A 24,421-nucleotide genomic window follows, 5' to 3' on the forward strand; every position below is an offset into this window, starting at 1 on the left:
TGAAAGAATGTACCTTCAGTTTCATTACATTCCCAACATTTATTATCGGGCAAATGATAGATTTTTGCAAGCTTGACTGGTGTTATTTACTACCTGTAGATCATTTTCATTAAATTCTCTTTTAAGGCATTACATGCCGTAAACTTCATACCAGTGGTCCATAACTGTTCCCAGACAGCCATCATAATATTATGTCCAACATCTTGTACCCATTTAATGCATCCTGGAAGATTATGCTGTGAACAACCCAGACATTGAAACCAGTAAGTTACTTAGGCCCTCCAGATGTTTTTAGTCCCCAGTTTCCATCATCGACCCAACCACTGACCATGCTGACTAGAGCAGATGGGGACTGGAGCCCAACAACATTTGGAGGACCAAAACACCCCTCACCCTGGACGATACAACCTCATATTGTTAAATAAGAAAGTAGAGGTAAAGCTCAATGGTTCAGTCTGATCTCACCACAATTTCCAGCTCTGCCTGTGTCAGTCAGAAGGTATTTCAAGAAACAATGCCCTCAGCTATTCTCTGCAGTATAATTGCGCAGATACTGATAAAATGAAAGCAAATCAAACAAGGCCTGACAGACACAGACTTTTGTTACTGGTGCGCATCCACATTATACAAAGAATAGAATGAGTCATGCCTATTGGGCAAAAAGAGTTTAGGGGATAGATGCCAGAAAGGTCACAGTGCCCTACACCAGCATATTCAAAACAGTATAAAGACTGCTGTGTGCCTTCACTGGCTGGTCACGTGTCAGCTTTCGAACCAAATCGTTACAAGAAACAGTCCTCTTAGAGGAGAAACACTACAGGTTTCTGCTTAAAAAAAGGACTGAAGAACACATACATACAAACAGCCAGCTACTCAGAAATGCCAGTTTATTTGCATATACACATAGTCACTTAAACATAAGCATGAGTGCACCTTCTTGAGTACACTGCATGAGTACACTGTCTGGCAGCCAACCACCTGCCCAACCTTTCTTTACCAGATCTGAACATATTATTAAATGGCAAAGCAGGCAGCATTTTAAGTGGCCAATTTAGAATCAGCTTGTTTAAACATTTTAAAGAAAAATAGTAACCCCAAAATTGAGGTTGTACATGTGCACAGCAAGAGTCAACTGCCAAAAAACTTTTTAGGCTGGTATCAACACAGCCAGTTCGAAGCCAGCTCATCAGTACTGAGTACATTTGTCACCCACAGAAAGTTAGGAAAGGAAACCAGGCACTTTCATGAATCATTTGAAATGGACTGTTGCATTTATGTCTATTAGCCAGTCTTCCTTTAGCGGCAAATTCTAAAGCCCCACATGCTGCAAATTCTGTAAACCCTTCCTCATTACCAAAAAATGATGCATTTTTAAAGGACCTGTATTGTACTTAGGCCTTTGCCAGCACATGGGCACTCCGAGATTTTCTTCTTCTCAATTGCTATACAAAAACACAGGGCAAATGTAGTCTAGTAAAAGTTCTTTGACTGCAATACTTCTAACCATGTCTAACTGAACAAAGTTACATATAACGCAGCAATGGGCTATGAACACATTATGTAATGCAATACTGTATTAATAAACAATCCATGTACTCCTGCCAGCGCACTTCAGGGTATGTCCCCTTTAAAGATGATGACTCATGTGTACAGCTAAAACTAGGTCATCAGGAACAGCAGTCTTGAGCCAAGGAACCAGTTGGGTGAGGGGAACACCACACACACACACACACACACACACACACACACACTAACCCAAGAGGTGGGAGCACGTTATGTTGCCAGGAAACACAAATAAGGAAAGGCCTCACTTCATTCAGAATTTCTCACAGACTAGTGAATAGCAAAAGAGCCCAGTATACTTTCTAGCAGCATGCACAATATGAATATAATGTAATTGTCCATTTCCCGGTGTCTTATCTATATTATGATGGTGATGATGTTTTTACTTGTGCAGACATTTTATAACTTTGCAGGTCTAGAGAGAAAAAAAAACCATCTGTTGACTCCACAAGACTTTGCCAGAGCCCAGGCTTCCATCCATACCAAAATGCTTTAGAGGGAAGATAGCAAAATAGACTGTTGTAACGTACAGAGTTCAGTCTCCACTGCAACTGTGGCTTGCGGATGCCTTTCTGCTGAATCTGCAAATTGCTAAGAGCCACAGTGATGAACTATAATGTGGAAGGTAGCCATTCAGCCAAAAGCTGTCATTTTCCCAAGCTTATCCTATGTAGAAGTCTTTAATCATCTGCTAAGATAAAAGCAAGATCCATTTCCTAAACTTGGCAAGCAAAAAAATGTGAACGTGCTCATTTCAAACCCATTAAATGCAACAATTACAATATTTCAGATTTTCATTTTTTTAAAGGCAAAATAAACAAAGTTTTTGCTATCTTTCAGTTCACATGTTAAAATTATTTAACAAATATTTTGCACTCCTTGTGGTACAAGTGAGCTCAAGGGCATATTTTTATAGGCACAATTTGCATATGGAGCATCTACATATGCTTTTCAAAGTTCCCAGTGCAAAGTCACGATGCTGTGTTGTAGTTCACATCAAGTTTGATGAAATTTACTCAATAATTCAGAGGGGGCCAATTAGAATATGCAAAGCATGAGACTCTTAATCTCAGGGTTGTGGGTTCAAGCCCCACATTGGGCAAAAGATTCCTGCATTGCAGGGGATTGGACTAGATGACCCTGATGGTCCCTTCCAACTCTACAATTCGATGAGTCTATAATCCTCCTAAGATGTATAAGTAAATATGGCCCAAGTCATTAGATGGCACAATGCAGGCAGAGGCAGAGATAGCTGCTCTAGCACCTGGAGTGGCCCGCAGGGGCAGGGCTAGCCGCCTGGGGTGTGTGCCGCCACCGGGCGTCCCAGGGGGGTGCACTGGCGGTGGTGTGTGTCCTGGGGGGGGGCGCCACCTGCGGTAATGTCACCCCCCTCAGGGATGGCACTCGGGGTGGATCACCCCAACTGCCCCCACGTTTCTCCGCTACTGAACACAGGTATGAGCATATATCCTGGCCATGGCGTTTGTCATTTTCCATGCAATTGTGAATGGTTGTTGTATTTACTATGTGCATGAACACCAGCTGATTTACAACAGCTGTCAGCTTAGAATTTGTGGTCACCAATCTTCAAAGTCCAGTTAGGTACCACAGCTTTCTGCTGCAATCATGTCTCTAGAACACTTTGGTGTAGCTTTCCACACAAATGGTCAACAGATGTAATATGTCTCAGGAATAAAACCACTCTTGACTTTTGTACTCTACAGTACTTTCTGCTAAAGAGATTCCTAGTTAGATTAACAATCATCTCTTCTACAGGTCAGAAAATTCCACACACACTCTTCAGAGGTGCAATAGAGGTGAATCATTTACCATAAGATACATGTTTAGAGGATTCTTACAGGTGTTATAGTGCCACAGTTTCCTTTGCCCAGTATTTAATAACAGTTTTGGAAACCGACACTTAAAATAAGTAAAAAATGAAGTTTGCATTTTCTGTGGAAATTCCACCATTGCTGGCGCAATCTTAAAAGCAAAACAAAGCCTAAACAAACAATAGCTTTGGCAATAGTGACATTCCTTTGATTAGGCTGAATGCTCAACTCCTTCAAAATAAAAACTATTAGAAAAATATTTATTTTTACAAAGGGTCAAAGGAAAAATATAATTTTTCCAGAGGGAAGCCAGATGTTTAGTTTCTCCTCCTCCAAAAGCGATACTTTTGCTGATAAATAGCATTTAGTCACTGTTTTTAAAAAGGTTCATGTTTCATTTCCTCTACTTTAAAGATCCACATCACAACATTTAAGCCAAGTATTCCATGCATGTTGAAATCGTTCCATGTACTTTTGTAGGAGAAACAGAGACAAGAAGCATTTTCCTAGTACAAAAATAGATGTTAAGGCATTCAGATATAAAATGCTGCTGCTCAACAAGTCATTATTAATTTCAGTAGCTAGTAGTACTACCTGGTTGGTACTTGTTTACATCAGCAGCCCAGTATATGCCTTGGTATACTTGTACAGGTTCTAGGTTACCCCACTCATCTCAGTAGAGGTGGAAGCTCTGCTTATTCTATTCTAATGAACAGCAAAGACCTTGGAAGTGAGGGGGACTTTGTGGGTGCACATCTAAGACCCTGCAAAGGGTTTGGTAGAGATGCCAATAATTGCCTGTGATTTGGACGTACCCTGTTTTTGTGAAAAAGTGTCCCAGAAAATGCAGCAGAAAAACATTAAGAGAGCTAGAAGATAAACATGAAACCTCTGGGTCTTGTGGGTACTGAAACATGATAGATCTTAAAAGGCAGAAGAAGAGACGTTTTCTCCTAAGTCTATATTTCAATTTATAACACACATGCTTTTCAGTGGGGAATGCAATGCAAATTTACATCACTTTCAATACATCCATATCTCTATATGGTTTTTATATGAGCTTCAAGAACAGAACAGTATATGATTTTAAAGTCAATCAGTTCTTGTTTAAGCACTTGTGGATCCAGTCACCAATTTGAGGATTTAAAAATGCACACTCAGGTCATATCCACACCAGAGATTTAAAGCACATGACTTCCCCCAAAGAATCATGGGAACTGTTGTTAAGGATGCTGGGAACTGTATCTCTCTGAGGAGTAAACTACAGTTCCCAGGATTCTTTGGGGGAAGCCATGTGCTTTAAATCTCTGGTGTGGCTATGATCTCACACTCAAAACATGAATGCATAAGAAATATTTAGATCTGCATGGCAATTTAAGCCACTCCATGGATATTTGTGGATATCCAAAGATGCAGGAAGGCAGCATTATGGAAATGAAAGATGAGTCCAGTATCACCTTAGAGACCAACTAAGTTTGTTCTTGGTATGAGCTTTTGTGTGTGGACAATTTATTTATTTTTTATATATGGTATATTTCTACTGCGTCAGACCAACTCGGCTACCTACCTGAACCTATCTCTAGATCAGGTAGAGAGTTAGGAGAAAGCGCCATTAAAATATTTATCCTGTCCTACAGAAATTTGCTTTTAAAAAGCTTCATACATTTAATTGAACTCAAATGCAAAAAGTACTTCTTAAGGCACACAAAATGCTGCTTCTACTAATAGACAGCAGGCAGTTACTGAATCAAACTACGAAACTACGAAAAGCAGTTTACTCTGTTTCTATACATACATAAAACTGCTACGTTCAAAGGGGGCAGGAAAACTTGTAAGATCCAAAACTTGAAGGAAGTTCATTTTGAAAGCTATCTTGTGCACATGAACATAAACACACAATAGGCAAAAACAAAAGTATACTTGATGAGATGAACTCAATGGAATGTTAGATGCCCTTGTCCAGCTAAATCTCAATTCTGTTGGTTTAACCTGCACTGTTTGGCTGGCGCCATAAAAAATATTCAGATATAACTTCATGCTTCCCAACAGATGCCACTTTCCATTTGATTATTTTCAGTTAAGGAAGTGCAAGGAAGATTATAAAAATCAATGAAGACCTTATGCAAGTTTACACATAAGGCAACTAAGTCATGCTCAGCGCACATCTAGACAAATTTACAAATATCCCTTATGTTGTGGATTAGGCTGCAATCCTTACCCCACTTTCCTGTGAGTAAGTAGGATTTAAGTCTGAGCATACTCTGCATCAAAGGCATTTGAAGAAGAAGAGAAGAGGAGTACAATTACTGCACAGAACTACAACTCAAAAATGCAGACTATGCAACTGTAACTTCAGAAGATGCTTTCAGCGATACACATGATACAATATACAATTTTGTGACTAGCTTGAGGGAAATGGGGATGGGGTTAAGTAATTAATTTATGTCTGTAGCCATATCTGTAACTGTTATAACAAAGCAAACATATGTCTCCATTTCACCTTTGCTGTGTGGGTGGGTGGGATATTGAAGACAGTTTCACCAGCATACAGGATACTTAACACAAAACAACAGATGTGCAATAATCACAAATGTCCATTCATTTCCTTTATGTCAGCAAATACAAGCAGTCGCTAATTAAGAATCTCTATCTATTGGATACAAAAGGAAGTTTACACATTTCCCTGGTCATTTTGAAATAGAAAATGTAGACAATAGAAAATGTCACAGGAAGAGAGCAATCTGCTTCCCTGCAACTACCATGTCTTAGCGAAGTTATCTTTTTCCTTTAAACTGTTTTACACTGACTCAAGGAAGAACAACTACAATAAAACACTAACTGCAAAAATGTAAGAGCAGAACAGTTAGGAGCTGTACAATTACGTCTTGCCTTCCTAGTACTATGTGGGATTCCCAGAAGGTCTCCCACACAGACAATGGCAGGATTCCAGACCTGCTTAGCTTCAACAAGGTGACTGCATTGCATGTTTTCAGACCATGGGCAAGAGATCCAATTTCAGCTCAGTGGTTGGAATTCTAAATGCCTGAAAAGAGCAGGTGGCTGTTGGATGCTGTGGACCATAGTTAGAGGCCTCTTCAGAGAGGCTCCAAGTTCCACCATGGTTGCTGATCTGCCTCGTGTCCTAAGGTCAAAAAGTGGGTGTTCCAGCGGAATGATAGGGAAGATTAGGGGATGCTTTGGATCTGCTGAATCCATAGACCCCTCATCCCCCAAACATGCTTATGGAATAGGCGATGGGGGGCTATGCCAGCCTTGGAGCTGGTGTGGCTATTTTGCCTGCCACTGGGGGAAAAATTAAAATTAACCCAACATTTAAAAGAGGAACCAGCAACAAAAAGGCAAGGGACTAGAAAATGCCACATATAGACACCTATTCTGTCCTGGCCCCAGCCCATTGGGTTAGACTCCTTTCCGTTCCCCAACCTCTGAAGGACTGCTCTATCCAAAACTTCAATAATTTCCCACAGAAATAAAGTGAGACTTAAGGTGTTGGCCTTTCTGTTTGTACTCAGCAGCTGGCTGCGATCCAGTTATTTGGCATGTCCTGTGTGGTCTATTTTGCCTTTTTTTTTAACTAGTATGTCAGGCTATGCTATTGAACTAAGTTTTTTTAAAACAACAACAAAACAAAACAAAACAAAAAACAGTGGGCACTTCAGTTTAGGAATCCAACAGCTTATGAGGTTCTGGCCCATTTTGGGCCAGTGCAGCCAATGGCCTCATTCATACTGACCTTCTCAGAATATACACACTGTATATACACACCATAGCTATATTTTTAATAATCCGTTTTCTACTTCTAGGGAGCCATTTTGGCAAGCACTTTACTAATTAGAAGAATAAAATCAGAAATGCTTAATTAACCACAGCTTCCCATTTCTCCAAACCAGGAAACAATAACCACCAGCTTCAGAACAAACCATGATCTTAAGCCACAGTTTGACATTTTAAGATTCTGGCTTGTTTCAAAGTTGGTCACCATAGTCATCTTGTTCAGCAGAAATGGGAAACCACAATTTATTTCTTGTATTATTGAAGTGCACCATGAAGAGGACAGCAAAGGGTTTGGGCGAATGGGCAAAGGGTTTGATGTTTATCTCAGTTTAACAAGCCATGGATACAAGAATCCGATTGCTTCTGTCAGCATCAATTGCTGACAATTGCTTCTATCAGAAGAAAGTTGGAATGACCCAACATTAGGAACCCCCAAACTGAGCAGTGTTTGCCTCTGTGGAGCTATGTATTATTTTCCAAAGCAAATATTTACTTGCATAGGCAGTCATGATTTCTTTCTTCCATATTTGGTACAAGAAAAATATAATTTTTAAAACCCACCAGAATTCTAGTTTGGCATGTATTCTAACAGGATTTTGACTGAAAAATTGTGCCTAATATTGTAGCTCTACTCATAATTACAATTCAAATTAAAACCACTGAAAGATCTGTAACAACCACAGAGAAAAATCCATTTTACTCAAAACGCAACTGATTTTTGATTTACTTCCACAGAAAGACACCAGATTTTTAAAATTATTTTTTATTATTTTATTATTTATTTTAAAGGACAATTTAAGGTTGGTAATAAATGCTTTGCCACAAGCACTCTTTAACACTTCCAGCTATTTTTGGGGGTGGTGCTTTTCAGTAGCAAGCTACTGGTTTTCAAGCATATTATTAATTCAATCATGCAGAGATGCCCATCATTTACCGAAGAAAACCAAAAAGCCTATTTTTTATATAAATATTTCATTTTGTGAACCCACGTGTCTGTTTTGTCCAATATATGCATTTTAATAAATGTTATACATAATTTATCGAAGCTTTTACAACTCAGTTCTAAAGTCAATAGGGGTGAGGCAACTGGTGTTGCCCCCGAAATCAACAGAAGAGATATTTATTATTGCAGGCAACTCCCAGTTTATGTGGGTGTTACATTCTAAGGCATCCGCATTTAAGTGAAATCGCATATATTTGAAACACTATTGAAAAAGTCTGCAAACACCCTGTTCTGCCCTTGCCCCACCCCTTTTTGTGGCATTTTCAGGCCAGTTCCAGGTTTGGCGTTATGCATGTGTGTGCAGTCACACACATATCAGACACCCCAAAAATAGTTACTGCCTGTACAAGTCTGTGTCTGGTATAAAGTTGTGACATAATAATTCTTTAATAAATTAATAATAATAATAATAATAATAATAATAATAATAATAATAATGATAAATTTATACCCTGCCCATCTGGCTGGGTTTCCCCAGCCACTCTGGGTGGCTTCCAACAAAACACTAAAATACAATAACCTATTAAACATTAAAAGCTTCCTTAAACATCAATTGGGATGTAGCTTTGAAATGAAGGAGTACAGGATATGGTGAAAGTGTGCAACTCCACTGTCCACTCACATCTGTTAGGAGTGGTCTGAGGCTCCTTAAGGCACAACGCGCATACACACACACACACACCAACAACCCAAACATTATGGGACTCCCTACTAAATTGTCTGTTAAAACTGAGATTACTAATTTCAAGCTCCACACAGAAATTATATTTAAAGATTATATTTAGCTCTAAAGTGTGGCTGTAAAACACAGGATTCCCCCATGTCTACTGCTCTGGAATTTTGTATAAGGGGTAGTCTATAAGTAAAAGTAAATAAATAAATAAATAAAAAGCACAGTTCCCATCAGCCATAAGCATTCTGTAATTAAAATACACTTCCTGACAAAATACAAACATTGGTTTTGATCCAGAGAAGGGCTCCTTTCATTTCTTCAAGAAGTTGTGACTCAGTAGAAGCTGCTACTCATGTATGGGGGGAAAAGAAGCTGAGTTTTTACCAATTCCCTCTTCCCCAGCACCACCTCCCATGCTCTTACAAAGGGTCCTTCAATCTTCTGGAGAAGGTTTTCAGAGACTGCAGGGGGAATCAGCAAAAACCACTTCCTTGCCCCTTTCTGGGAGCTGAACTTTGCTCATGTGAACTGCAGACCCATACTGCTTAAGGATACGCAGCAGCAACCTTAGATGGTAAACTAAATACTGTCAAATAATTAGCATAAAAACAACAAGTTGTAAATGTATTTAATTTACACCACACAGTAGTAAAATAAAGTGGTTGGAGAGATGTGGATATTATTAAGTGTATTTCTGCAGAACTCCTAGCTAAAAGGTTTCAGAACTTCCTTGAAATGTGTGATTAATTACAATGATAATCCTTCTCATCCAAAGGATAGTACAACTGCACTAATTCTCACCAGATGTAAGTTATGGAAGGCATTAATTTAACTGCTGCGCCACCAAAAATCTGGGAATGAAAATGCTTATAAGTAAGGCTGTAGACATAGTTGAATTCTCACTTTCATTATTAAAACCATTATGACAGACTTAAAAAGAACCTGCAACGCCATCATATATTTTAGTTCTCAACACATTTTTAAGGCATGAGAAGTTACAGCCAGGGTTCGAAATTAGCAGGGTGCCAGGCACATTTTGCACCTAAAGATTCTCCATTTGTGAAAAGTCCAAAAGTCTGGGTGCCATTTTTTGCGCCTGGCTGACACTCAAGAATTACTGAAATGAATGTGCTTTGAAGCCTTGAAGTATATGTCAAGGAGAGACAATATGATAAGGAATTTAAAAATAAAGAGTACAGTGTTTTGAAAACTGAAGTATGGTACCAATATTTTTATTATAAACACCAAATTAAACATATATTAACAATTTCTGGGGAAAAATGTGATATTAACAATGTGTCTCTAATGTGAATTGCATATTAATTCATGCTTATCAAAATAATAAATAAAAAGTGATGACCCCACCCTCCACAAATGGTGGCTAGACATTCTGTTTTGGCGTCTACAACCCAGATCTCAGGAGCCACTTGGCTCCTAGCTTTTCTGTCTCAGTTTCTAACACTGGTTACAGCTTCAGCTGAAGAACAGGTTCCAACTGTAAGAACAGCTAATAAGAGGGAAAGAGGCGGTTTATGCCCATATGTCTTCCACTGGAATAGCTGTAAGAAGGTCATGTGAGGGGCAGATTAAGATGGAATGTAGGTGCTCCCCTAGAAATGCTGCTATACAGTGGCACCTCGGGTTACAGATGCTTCAGGTTACAGACTCCGCTAACCCAGAAATAGTACCTTGGGTTAAGAACTTTGCTTCAGGATGAGAACAGAAATAGTGCGGTGGCGGCACGGCAGCAGTGGGAGTCCCCATTAGTTAAAGTAGTACCTCAGGTTAAGAAGAGTTTCAGGTTAAGAACGGACCTCCGGAACAAATTAAGTTCTTAACCAGAGGTATCACTGTAATCCAAGAGAGGATTATACATCCACCATCACAACTACACTTAGGCCTGGTTTGGAAGTGACACCAAACCATGGTTTAACTCACTGCTATGGATATGAGCAGCAGCAAGTCTCAGCAGTTCTAAGGATACTGGAAGTGTCCACCTTTAAACTAAAGTTTATCATTATGTCCAAGCTGGAGGAACTCTGGTAAAAACTATGCTTTGTTAAAAAGCCAGAAGCTCAAGCCACTGATTTCACAGGTGTGCTGAATGAGGAGTACATGAAGCACATAATACTAAACCATGGCTTAGATTTATATCTGAAAAAGGACCACTCTATTCAGGGGAATGAGCTTCTACAAATTTATTTCTGAGCAAATGTGTAGAACAATGGGCTTTGAACCAAGGGGCTAGTAGGACAAATCTGGCAATGTTGTAGGAAAAAGGTGAGCTTTGACAGAAAAACATGTGAAAGCAAGATCTAGGGGTTCTGATATAAAACTATTTCGCAATTGGCATTGACATTGACATCTCAAGCTCCTTGACAACTGTGAACCTAACAGAACACCGTTTGAAGATACCTATACAAATGGTGTGTGATATCCTACCAACTAAACAAGATATATACCGTATTTTTCGCACTATAGGATGCACTTTTCCCCCTCCAAAAATGAAGGGGAAATGTGTGTGCGTCCTATGGTGCGAATGCAGGCTTTCGCTGAAGCCTGGAGAGCGAGAGGGGTCGGTGCGCACCGACCCCTCTCGCTCTCCAGGCTTCAGGAGAGCCCCACCGCCAGCCCCACAAGCTCGGGGGACAGCAGGAGAGGCGCAGCGCGCCCTTCCCGCCATCCCCCGACTTGGTTAGAAGGCTGGCGGGGGGAGCCTGCTCCTCCCCGTCGCCAGCCCCACAAACTCGGGGGACAGCGGCAGGGGCGCAGCGCGCCCTTCCCGCTGTCCCCCGACTTGGTTAGAAGGCTGGCGGGGGGGGGGAGCCTGGTTTTGCGGGAGGCGGGGGAATCCCCCCGCTTCCCAGGAAAGCCAGGAGAAGCCGTGCAGCCCTTTTAAAAGGCGTGCGGCTTCTGCCGGTTTTGCGGGAGGCGGGGGAATCCCCCCGCCTCCCAGGAAAGCCAGGAGAAGCCGTGCAGCCCTTTTAAAAGGCGCGTGGCTTCTGCCGGTTTTGCGGGAGGTGGGGGAATCCCCCCGGCTCCCAGGAAAGCCAGGAGGAGCCGTGCAGCCCTTTTAAAAGGCGTGCGGCTTCTGCCGGTTTTGCGGGAGGTGGGGGAATCCCCCCACCTCCCAGGAAAGCCAGGAGAAGCCGCGATCTCTTTAAAGGGTTTGCACTGCTTCTGCGGGCTTTTGGGAGAGGTGAGGGAATCCCCCCACCTCCCAGTAAAGCCAGGAAAGCCCTGTGCAGCCCCTCCGCCAAGGAGAGGCTGCACGGGGCTAAAGGGGAAGCCAAAACAGCGAGCGGGATCCATCCTGCTCGCTGCCTTGGCTTCCTCCATAGCTGCGCGCAACCCCTCCGCCAAGGAGAGGCTGCACGGGGCTATGGATTCTTTAGCCCCACGCAGCCTCTCCCGGGAGGGAGAGGCTGCACGGGGCTAGGGGAAGCCAAAACAGCGAGCGGGATCCATCCCGCTCGCTGCCTTGGCTTGATCCATAGCTGCACGCAACCCCTCCGGCAGGGAGAGGTTGTGTGCAGCCTGTACGCTGCTCTTTGGGGCTGCGGGGGGAAAAAAGATTTTTTTTCTTGAATTCCCCCCCTAAAAACTGGGTGCGCCCTATGGTCCGGTGCGCCCTATGGTGCGAAAAATACGGTAATTTGGTTACAGATGCTTGTTGAAGACATGGGGAACATGGTGCCAACTTAATTCATCTCTTCCAATAGTGGAAAAACATTAAGAAATTTTTGAACATCATCTGGTTCCAATTATGGGATGAAAGATCCCAGAAGACCCTTTGATGAACTATTTGAAGAGGATTGTCAAAAATAAGATATTGAAATACGTTATTAAAATCAGCAATAATATATATAGTCCATTGTGGGAGCTATGTATGCTGTTATTTAGGTTTTTTAGTTGGAGAGGCAGAAGAGAGATCTGGAGCTAATGGCAGATCACTATATTTCCAACCCATTAAAACAAAAGAGGTTTCCCCTTTCCTAAATTAGGCAAATTCTCTAATATGCAGTTACTTACCCCATATGGATTTGCATGCATATGCATATGTGCAGGTTAACTCAGTTTGTGGCTCATGGGATTTAATACCGAGGAGAAAGGGGACGTTTGTAAATATGAATATGAATTTGATTTGTCCCTGAGCCACAGCGTTTGTAACTTGGCTCTGACTGATTCTAGTAAAAAACAAAAGTAGATCCAAAGCCTGAACATGCCTAACCTAATGCATTGAGATGGTTATTTCCTGCATTTAGCTGTTTCCTAGGGCCACAATATCTACAGGAAGCATCAGTACTTGAACTAGGATCCCAAGAGAGATGTAGATATAGAGGTCCTCATTAGTCACAAAGGGCTGCCTTTAAAAGAAAGGCTTCACATGCGTTTTGAACCCCATATACCACATTGCCAAAATAACACAGTTTCTTTTAAAGGCAGCAACTTTTAAGAAACAAGACTCTAGTGTTTCCCGCCCCCCTTCAGCCTTCCAAGTCACTTTTCAAGGTAAGGCCCTGGATAAAGAAAAAACGTTTTTAGTAGAACACTAAAAGGTGTGTTCATATACTTGGAGTGGAAACTCTGTGCATCCAGCTGCAATTGATTTCCTGCATGGCAAAATACTGCAGGCATTTTACTAGATGGGAACATTACAAAGGCTTCCTACACATCACTAGGTTTTCAAACCAGGAAGGTATTCCCACATGGCCATTCCTTTGTCAGAATAAACAGCCTCTACTGATCTTTCACTGTATATGGTTTGCTTCTTCCCAAACCATAAAAAGGTGGGGAAAAGTGGTTTCAAAACACCCAATGGCATGAAATATTCTCCTCTTTTGAAGGAAACAGTAAATTACAGTATTTAGGTATTTCTTCTTTCCTCTCACCAGAAAGCTATACAACACTTAGCAACAACACATCCTTTCATACCTCTTTAAAAAAAACACCTAGCCAAAACCATCAACGCTACAGCAAAAGCAAGCCATGGGAGAATTTCAATGAAACACACTATTAAGACTTTCTGGAGTATTTATACTTCTAATCTTATACATGGGAGAAAAACTCTCTGTACATGTATATAATGAAGAAGGACAATTCTCCAGGAAAGAAAGAGAGCATAAGGTGAACCCAGCACCAATGGTGCCCATGCCTCCGTGAAGCACACAAGCAAGTTATCTATGCACAGTCCTCCTTCCTTTATTGCAACAAGCAGGAAAACTTTCTGAGACCTTTAGAAATTCCCTTCTCCAAGGTGCCTCCTTGAATGGAATGGGCCATCTGTGCCTCAGCTTTTCTCCATGAACTTTGCTACCATTGAGAATGTAGCATGCTCACTCACAGTATTTAATTCACATTTACAATTTGGAATTTATAGCTATATACTTTCACAAAAGGCATTAATCAATCTGAAAGCACAGGAACTGGCAGTGTGTATTATCTGGGAGTTGAAGATCAATACTAGAATTTCAAGTGGAAGAGAAGCCCAATACCAGTGTCTAGATGTCTTTTTTTTTTAAAAAAAAGAACTTATAAACAAAAATTAATTTAAACACAAGAGACAGAGCTGTTTAAAATATAAGTTGGCAAATGGTTATCTGGTAACGTCCAAGTAGTCAATGCAGAACTTTTGGCATCTCATGCTTCACTTGCAGAGAGCCAGAGATGTGAAAAAATAAATTCTACTGTCAAACATGTGGCAATTCAAATCTTTTATTTCTTGACTGCTAGCAATCATGTTACTTCCTAAAGAAAAGGGTGTTCAAAAGGTTCAGCAGCCCAGTTCCCAAGCTGACCCAGAGTTAAAGGCTCCACTGAAAAGAATAGGGCTTGCAACAGTGGGATGTGTTCATGATGCCAACAGCAAGTTCAAGTTGAAGCACAAGGCAGAGTTCACACTAACGCATCCTCAATCAAAGGCATATGTTGCACTCCTCCTATTGTGGCAATGAGGGCCAAAACTGTGGACTGTACATTTCATGTTTGCCAAAAGGAATGTACATTTTTAAAAAACTTCATCAAAAGTCATTCAATCCCAGACTGCCATAATTTCCTCCCTTCATGACCTAAAAAGTAATCAAGCCAAGACCTCCCAAAAAACCATCATATGTTTTCTGAATCCTAGCCAATTTACATTATATTCCTGAATCCGAAACCTCTCCTAACAGATGTGATGTCAGTGTATCAAATCAGCATTCCAATCTAGTTTCTGGCTATAGTATACCAATATAAAACTGTTTCAACATTTGGTTTCGATTGAACAATTGAAGCAAGCCTGTAATGAGCTCTGAAGTACAACATCGTCTCCCCGTTTACCAATAAAATATGCATTCACTGAAGCTTTTGTCATGAATTAAAATTGGCAAAAAGGGACATATCCAAAAGATACAGCTACATTCATTTGCAATAAAAATTACTTGAAAACGCCAGCTATTAATGGTATAGCTATCAACAGTTTCCATTAATGACATTTTTCCTGCAGCAAGCCAGGGAAGCATGGGTCAAAAGACAAAGTATATTGCTTTTGCTTACAATGGGACACTGGGATTTCCCAGGTTAGGGGTGGGTAGAAGCACTTTGTGGTGATTCTACCTTACTTGGTTGGTCTTTTCCAGAGGGTGATGCTTGGGGAGTGCTCTTTGGCCCCATGGAGCCTTCAATGTGGGGTTCCTCAACATTCGATTTTATCCCTCATGTTATTTAACATCTACATTAAACCTCTGACTTCTGGAGTCCATAATCAGCAATCTGCTGAGGACACACAGCTCTACTTCTCCTTTACATATGCAGGTGTTGCAGTGGATGTGCTGGACCATTGTCTTGCCTAAGTAATGGACTGGATGAGAGCCAATGAACTGAAGCTCAATTCTCCACCTTAGGGTGGTTCCCTAAACCGGATGGATGGGAGGTTGCCTGCTTTGATGGTGTTACACCTTCTGATAGAGTGGGTGGTGCACAACTTGAAGGCACTTCTGGATCCATTGCTGTCACTTGAAGCTCAGGTGGCACCTTGGTGGCACAGAGTGCTTTCCATTAGCTTTGGCTGGTGGCCCAGTTGCATCCCTATCTGGATAGGAATAACATAACTTCTGTTGTCTATCCTCTGGTAACCTCTAGGTTAGATTACTGCAATGCATTGTATGTGGGGGCTGCCTCTGAAGATGGTTTAGAAACTTCAGCTGGTACAGAATTCAGTGGCCAGGTTGCGATGATTTGAGCATGTGGTGGCAATCCTGGCCCAATTGCACTGGCTGCCAATTAGTTTCTGGGCCCAACTCAAAGTGCTGCTTTTGATCTATAAACCACCTCAAGACCCTGTGATCATCATCCAACACTCTTCTACGCATGCCTCCTCCATGAGAGGTCTGGAGGGCAGCAACATGAGAGCAGGCTTTTCTGTGCTGGTTCTCCACTTATGGAAGGCTTTTCCAAGGGAGGTCTGCCTGGCACCTTCATTACAAATATTTAGGCACCAGGCAAAAAACGTCCTCTGTTGGACCTAGTGGCTGCTTGAGTTTGGACTCACGATAAAAGTCAGCTTCATAGGTCATGATTCCACACAAACCATAATTCCATTGCCCAATTCCATTTTTGGAAAGCATTCAGGAAACTTCCACAAGGCCCAATAAAACTTAGCAGGTTGCACATACTGAAAACCACTTCTGCATGTAGGGAGATGTCATGCGTTTTTAGTTTTATTTAGAACTTTCAGGTCAGGGCTTCTCAGATAAAAGCAGGGTTCCTCCACGCTAAGCAAAAGAAAACAGTAAAGCCAGCTTTCTTCCAGCAGTGTCTGGCTGAGATTCTCTGGAAGCATCATTAAAATAAACAGAACCATGTGCAACAGCCATGTATTAAATTACTTTATATATATGTCTTGTTGACTTCAAAGCAGCCTGCACAACAGAAAAATACAATTATGAGTGTAAAGAGGCTAGCAATATTGACAGAGAACCAACCTATCCATCTCAGAACCTGTGTTTTTCATATGCCTTCAAAGGTAAGTGATCAGAATTAAACTTTTAACTTAATAGTTCTAAAATACTGTATGATTCTCCTGAAGATTCAAAGTTAATCTCCTGCCTAAAGTCAGAGGCTTCAAACGGATATGGCAGGCCTGCAACCTATGTGAGGGTTATGTTCTGGGGATGGCACCTGAAGCCAAAATTGTATACAGTCAAAACCCATTGGGCTCAATGGAGAGTGGGATTTCCAAAGTCATTTTTCCTGAGACTCTGCCCCCTTTTTAATTTTTTTTTTAATTGCCATACACATCAAGCTAAATGCACATAAGTTATGGGCTTACTTAGGGTTGCCATACGTCCAGAATTTCCTGGACATAACTAGAATACTGCAGTTGGAAGTGGAAATTGTAAAAATGACCAGGAAAATCTGGACATATGACAACCCATGTTGCCAATGTCGTTTTTGGTGAATTTTCTTAGCGATAGTTCAAAAACTTCTCTCTTTTTTGTGAATTTGAAATTTTTCTGTCCAGATTTTCACTGTTTGAAATATGGCAACCCTATCTTACTGCACACACATTCAGAAAAGGTGTATGGTGTGGCCTTCCAAGGACTGTGCCACCAGAATCTGAATTGTGGAATCACTTGTGCTTGGCTATTTCATCACAAATAGCAAGCAATGTACAGTAAACTAACACATCTGAAGAAGGTAAACTAGAACTTGTTTCCTAATATGCTACTTTTGCAAGGAATATTCATTCATATATTCCCAATCATACTCTGTTGTGGCATCAATCCAGATAGGTTGCACGGTTTTCCTTTTCCAACTGTATCAAGATCAGGTCACAGGGACAATACACATAACCACGTTTTAGGGTTATATTTGGCTTATCGTGCTTCTTTGGTGAATTATGATTAAAGGAGCCATCCTATCGTTAAATCAGCATTCATGCTTAAGGTAGTGCACCATGACAGCTGCCTCGCAGCCTTCACATTTCAAATCTCAGCTGGCAACAAGGGAGTTACTCAAAATAAACTCAGACTGTGGTTGTATGAATTAAGACAAAGATTAAATTTTCCATGTAAAAAATATTCTAGTACAGTACTTCTTTACCAGTCAAGTTAACTGAGCATATGGTGCCATATTAATTTAGGACTACTGGGTGTCAGGGGGAAAAAAATAAAATGTAAATTGTAAAGTTTAAAGGCAGCCCTATGCTTTGCCTTTCCAAACACAATTACTTATATATCCCATAGCTGCTATTTCCAGATTTAGCTTTACTACAAGCAAACAGGATTCCATTATAAATTTAGCTAGAGGCCAGGACCACAAGCAGTTGTGGAAATTTGAACCACAAGCCTTAATCAGTAAAGGCTGTTCACTCTGAAAAAGGAAGGAAGGCATTAGATGAAGACTTCTTCTAACACTGCTATTTTATTCTAAAATGTTATATTTTCAATTATTATTTTGATCACATTTATAAATATGTATTTTCATTTTTTATTATTATAAAAACTGAGCAAAACAGCATTCATGGGAGGAGCTGAGTAGCTAGGCCTCTACTGCTACTGAAAAACATCAGTTTGAATCTTAACTTCCATTAATGGAACAGAGTTCATAGCTGAGGAATGGGGCTTTCTTGCTTCCAATTCCAACTTCCCTCTGCAGTGCCTTGTGTTTTCACCAAAAAATAATCCTGGGATTGGGAGAGTGCTGGGAATGGAATGGAAGCTGCAGGCAGAGGGATAACTGTGAGTAGTCAATGGAAAAGCAACTAGCACTCCAATCCTTTGCAAATATTGAGTTGAGCTGTTGTCCGTCTGTCTTAGGAAACAATGAAGGACTGCACCTTTGAGGGTAAAGTCAAACTGTTGGAGAGTCACAGCGCCTGTGGTGGCTGTCGAGTCCAATATGGGAGAGACATGTTTTGTTGCAGCTGAGGCAGATGAAGGTGTCCGGTTGTGCTGATGCAGATATACCACAGCGTTTCTTCTTTCTGGCTTCCTCCCAGTGGTCATTCCTCTTCTGGTCACTGCTGTCTCCAGGCACTGAGGTCATCTGCCTCCCATTTGGTGGGGTTAATGTTGCCAGTCTTCATGTCACATTTGCAGACATCTTTATAACAAAGAGTTGGTCTGCCAACAGGCCTGGTACCTGAAGCCAGATCCCCGTAGAGCACTGTTGATGGTTTTAGTCTAACACTGTTTTAACTGAGCTTTATTTTATTTCTTGGTTCTACTTACCCTCTACAGTTTCAACTATAAAAGGTAAAGGTACCCCTTGCCAGACTCTAGGGTTGTGCGCTCATCTCACTCTATAGGCCGGGAGCCAGCGCTGTCCTCAGACACTTCCGGGTCACATGGCCAGCGTGACAAGCTGCATCTGGCAAGCCAGCGCAGCACACGGAACGCCGTTTACCTTCCCACTAGTAAGCGGTCCCTATTTATCTACTTGCACCCGGGGGTGCTTTCAAATTGCTAGGTTGGCAGGCGCTGGGACCGAACGATGGGAGCGCACCCCGCCGCGGGAATTCGAACCGCCGACCATGCGATCGGCAAGTCCTAGGCGCTGAGGTTTTACCCACAGTGTCACCCTCTGGTTACAAACTTAATTCGTTCTGGAGGTCCGTTCTTAACCTGAGGTACCACTTTAGCTAATGGGGCCTCCTACTGCCGCTGCGCCGCCGGCACACAATTTCTGTTCTCATCCTGAAGTAAAGTTCTTAACCCAAGGTACTACTTCCAAGTTAGCAGAGTCTGTAACCCGAAGTGTTTGTAAGCTGAGGTACCACTGCATTCAAAATGAGCTGAAACCCAGGAATGAGGGTTTATTGGTCTTAAGTTCCACATTTTACAACTTGTACTTCACAGATAGGATTATTTACTATGCAATCCTGTACATGTCTACAGTGGTACCTCGGGTTAAGTACTTAATTTGTTCCGGAAGTCAGTTCTTAACCTGAAACTGTTCTTAACCTGAAGCACCACTTTAGCTAATGGGGCCTCCTGCTGCCGCCACACCCCCGGAGCACGATTTCTGTTCTCATCCCGAAGCAAAGTTCTTAACCCGAGGTAATATTTCTGGGTTAGTGGAGTCTGTAACCTGAAGCATATGTAACCTGAGGTACCACTGTATTTGGAAGTAAACTCCATTGAACTTAATGGGGCTTACTCCCAAATTAGTGAGTTTAGGATTACAGCTTTAGCCTCCAACAAAAGCACCTCAGCCAACTAAACTGAAATCTGTAGGCATCACTCCATCATCACCTCAATTCTTTAGTCTTTCCAGCTTCTGACTGTAGGGCTTAGAGTTTACATTTTTTTCCTACAAATGTATGTATACTTTGTCATCTCATTTGTATCTATATGACTGTGTTAAGTGCCTCAACTGTTATCCAACAGACGGTCTGATTGTGCTATTTGTATACAAGACCATCACTAGGAATTATTTATACCATTTTGCAATGGGGGTGAGTGGGAAGAGACAATGTTATCCATTGGCCACAGTCAGTAGCCTGAGAGACTTAGATTATAATCACATCTTTGCTATGAGCTCACTAGGAGATAGCATGAAAAGTATCATGTGTATATAAAAAATATATCAATAGCCTTGAATGTTAATGCAAGGAAACCGGATAAAAAAGCAAGTCATGCCTCTGACATAATCCAAAGGGTAAATGACTTTTGTTCTATGTGATTCAGAAAAATATTTTTAGAAAAACGCAACTTAAAAGGACATATATAACACTTGACAATTAATAGCATTTTTCCAAATTGCTCATCATCTTCTAGGTACCACTTAGCAGAACAGAATTTTTTCAGATAAAAACAAGCCATATAAATTAATCCAGTTCAGATATCAAAGCCAAACCATTATTGTTCATCCTAAAGAAACTTTGTACCTCTGTACTCTCCTCCTCCCAACTTCCCCCTGCACACGCCAATTCTGTCTGTCGTTTCCTGATTCACATAACTATAGTTTGCTGTTGTGTCTGAAACAAGCAAACTATGGTTACTGCAGACCTCAGTGGAACTCTAAATCACAACTGGAATCCCAGATCAATCTGTACTTTGCTGCTGTATCTTATTTTCAGTTTGGTATGGGAAACCTGTGGCCCTCCAGGTGTTGCTAGACTATGATTATGAGCCAAGACTGAGATAGCAGTTTGTCTAAGGCTGCAGAGCGAGCTCATAAGGTGACATTTGTACCAAAGGTCAACCACCTTCCTGCCTGCCCACTTAAATACTGAACTGCACTTGCTCAGCACAGTAGCACATCATCTCTACACTAAGATGCATAGCCGTCATGCATGTAGGCACCATGTATCACACAATGCCTTGCATGTACCGCCCCTCCTATAAGCATTCGCCAAAAGGACAAAAGGTGGGTGTGTTCATGACTCCCATTGTCCATGCTTCAGCATGGCATCCCAAACCACCTGTAGCTCTATGAGAGACAGAATAGCACTGACACCTACATGTATTGCAGTTCTGTGAGAATGAGAGAGGTAAAACTTGTAAAGTGCACCATGTTTCAGGAACTGTGATATAAAACTATCAGTATTGAAATGCAGCAGAATTCAAGGGAAGGCAGACCAATGGTCTTCCTTTGCTCTCTTGGCATAACTCTTCCTAAGAACTGACTTCACTTAAAAACACAACGGCTTTGATTCAATGCAATGCAAAGTAAGCATCTTATTAGTGCAAGGATGTCCACTTCTGTGGGGGGATTTTCTTGCCTCTCCACCCCCCATGCACCCTCTAAATCTGTTCTGGGCTTCCCCTCTAACTTCCAGAGCAGATTTAGGGAGGGAGATGATGGGGGGGGGGATCCTGTTGCACAAGAAGTTTCCCTTGCACTGATGGGATGCTTACTTAGCACTGCACTGATACATGTCAAAATCTCTCTCTTTTTAAAAACCTCTCCTCTCCTAGCTCCCAATGAGCATATCATCCCCACTGCAGTTTGAAACTCAGAAATTCAACATAACCTGCTCAAGAGCTTGTCTCATTAAAAAGTTTGCAGTCCTAGTGAACATTTGACCAAGAGAGCCAGTTGTGAAGGTGGAAGATCTAGTTAAATAAGCTAGTGACTGATAAACCACTTCATTAACTTCACATACTTTTTCAGATGAGCAATAACACCAAGTTTAGATGCAGTTTTAAAGCAACAACAAATATCGCAACCAAGATGTCACTTTTATGGAGTCAAAGATGTTACAAAGATGACTATTTGTAATATGCTACTGAATAGGATTCCAGCGTGATTTCATCATCAAAAGAAAGCGCCGTCCCAAATTAACTGTCCATAGCTCACATCACATAGCAAGTCCTATGAAAAAGTATATGAGTTCTGTGTAGAACACATACCACATAAAACAGATTTTTAAGAAAAAGAAAAAACAGGAGCAGTTGTTACAAGAGGAAGAAAACAGCTTATGCAGTCTAGACAAATTAATGGGTGTTGTTCATCAGAAGATATAATAACCAACTGGGTGGAATTTATTCCAACAATCCTCTAGTGTGTATGGAGAAATCCCTTAACTAGAAGTGAAACACTTTTATTGAGAAGTTTCCACTGGCTGCATGCTTAACAGAAAGAAATCAGAGAATCTGTCTACATGCCACCTGGAATAGCAGTTACTTTCAAGAAGAGGGCTAGCATTGTTTTAAGTAGCAGCAAGTCTTTCTCCTCAGATGTCAGAAATCCAACAAAGCTGCAAACCACCAGTTATTTATTCCCCATGCCACCTGAGCATATAACTATATATTTTAAAAAGGCTTGTTCCAATAAGAACAAAGAGAAAGGGAGGTGTTATCAAAAATAAAACATTTGCCCAGAGATCTGACTCTACAAACATCCAGTGTTCTTTCTCTTACAGCTACTTCATATGGAACATTCAACCTACAGATGCGTCTGGGTGAGATGTGCACAGCCATGTAAGCAGTCATAGGTCAGGAATGCACACCTGTCTATTTAGCCATGCACGCTCACTTCAGACACCCAGGGTAGCTAAGTGTAAGCTTCGCAATGGATGGATGCAAGACGGACAAAAACCAAACAAACCCCACATTATTCAGAACACAACTGTATACACAACCTACCTCTAGTGCCAGAGATGCAGCTTTAAAATAAATTTACACACACAACCCAATGCCAATGCAATTCCTTGCAGGGAAAATATGTATGCTGTAATGGGAGAGCAGCTCTCTCTCTCTCTCTCACACACACACACAGTTACAAGAGCTTTAAAAACACTCCTCCTTTGCTGCTGTACAGTGTCTGTTGCCAAGTCTTTTCAGGTAACAACAGATAAGGATACTATGGGCACTTTCTGAACTACCCCAGCTTTTTGTTTCTGCCTGCAACCTGAGAGCACTTTACATGGGCGTGTGCAGATTGACTTTTACCGTTCACCTCTTTAGTGGGATGTACTGTTTCCAAGCTGATAAGCCACAGGGTTCCTGGGAACCTAAAGGGAGGAATGATGCTGTTGCTGTCGGGGGAAAGAGAAGAGCGAAGAGGGTGGGGGGAAACGGAGGCCGTAGAAAAGCCCAGGAGAGAAGGGGGAACCTCAGGTATATACAGAAAGAGGGGCTTCCCCAGTCGCCCCCCTCTCTCTTCCTTGCCCCCATCAGCTAAACTCCTCAAGTGAATCCATGTTCGGCCCCCTTCTCCAACAAAGCCCCCCTCCAGGCCCTCCTCCCCTTTCAAAGCAGCCGAGGGAACAATATAGAGTCTCCGCAAGTCAGGAAACAATGGGGCGCTCATGATATAGCATACCTCGCGCGCAGGGCATTTAACCAAAAAGAGAGGGGTGGGCGAGCGAGGGAGAATCAGGTGGCGCCAGATGATCCGCGCGCGACCTTCCACTGCTACCCCCCGCCCGCCGGTCGGTGGTTTCGGCGATAAAGAGATTTAAAGGGAAGGAGGCAGGGAGCCCGAAGAAGAAGGAAAGCTCGCCAGACTCTCTCGCCCCCTCTGAGAAGTCCGGGGCGTGGAGAGGGGAGAGAAACAAAGCGGCGGCTCTTACTGGAGTGGCGGGCGGCAGCTCCGAGCAGGCGCGAGGGTCGCCCCGACTCCGCCGCTTCGGAGCCCGGCTAGCCGAGGCTGCTAAATCCAGGCGCAGCAGGCGGGGAAAGCGGCTCCCGCTCCTTAATTCATTCGGAGGCGCCGAGCGGCTCGTCCCACCTCAGCGCGCTGCTCCGGCGACTGCTGAGGAACCCGAGTGGGCGCGCTTTAGAGGCGGGCGGCAGTAACTGCAGCAGCCGCCTCAGCCTCCTTTCCTCCCCGACTGCCTCCTCCCTCTCTCGCGTAGGGAGAAAGCCGGAGTTCCTCGCCAGGCCGCTAGGAAAACTCCTCTCCGGCGTCCCTCCGGCGCTCGCCTTCGAGGGCTTGGCCCCTCCTCGCGGAGGGAGGCCTGGCTTCTCCTGGGGCTGCAGCTGGAGTTTCCCTCGGAGGAGGAGGGAGGGCGCGGAGTTCACCACTTGGCTGTGGAGCGAAGCCAACGAGGAGAGAGAATCACGGGCTCCGCAGAAATTAAAACAAAAACAAAACCGCCAACAGCTCGGCCACTGTTAATACGCG

General features: G+C 42.3%; 1 protein-coding gene across 2 annotated transcripts in view; it reads right to left on the reverse strand.

The window, feature by feature from the left end:
- The window catches only part of PLEKHG1 (pleckstrin homology and RhoGEF domain containing G1), a 101,258-nt gene extending 77,138 nt beyond the window's left edge, over positions 1-24,120 (reverse strand). The window contains exon 1 of one of the 2 annotated variants that reach the window (XM_082215193.1): positions 23,868-24,120. The gene's annotated coding sequence lies outside the window, so the exon portion shown is untranslated. Of the gene's footprint in view, positions 1-23,244; positions 23,263-23,867 lie in introns of those variants that run through there. The other variant, XM_082215194.1, reaches the window with a different exon arrangement.
- Between the last annotated feature and the right edge of the window lie 301 nt (positions 24,121-24,421).

The sequence above is a fragment of the Podarcis vaucheri genome (assembly GCF_965113315.1).
Source record: "Podarcis vaucheri genome assembly, chromosome: 3".
In the NCBI taxonomy this organism is placed as follows: Eukaryota; Metazoa; Chordata; class Lepidosauria; order Squamata; family Lacertidae; genus Podarcis; species Podarcis vaucheri.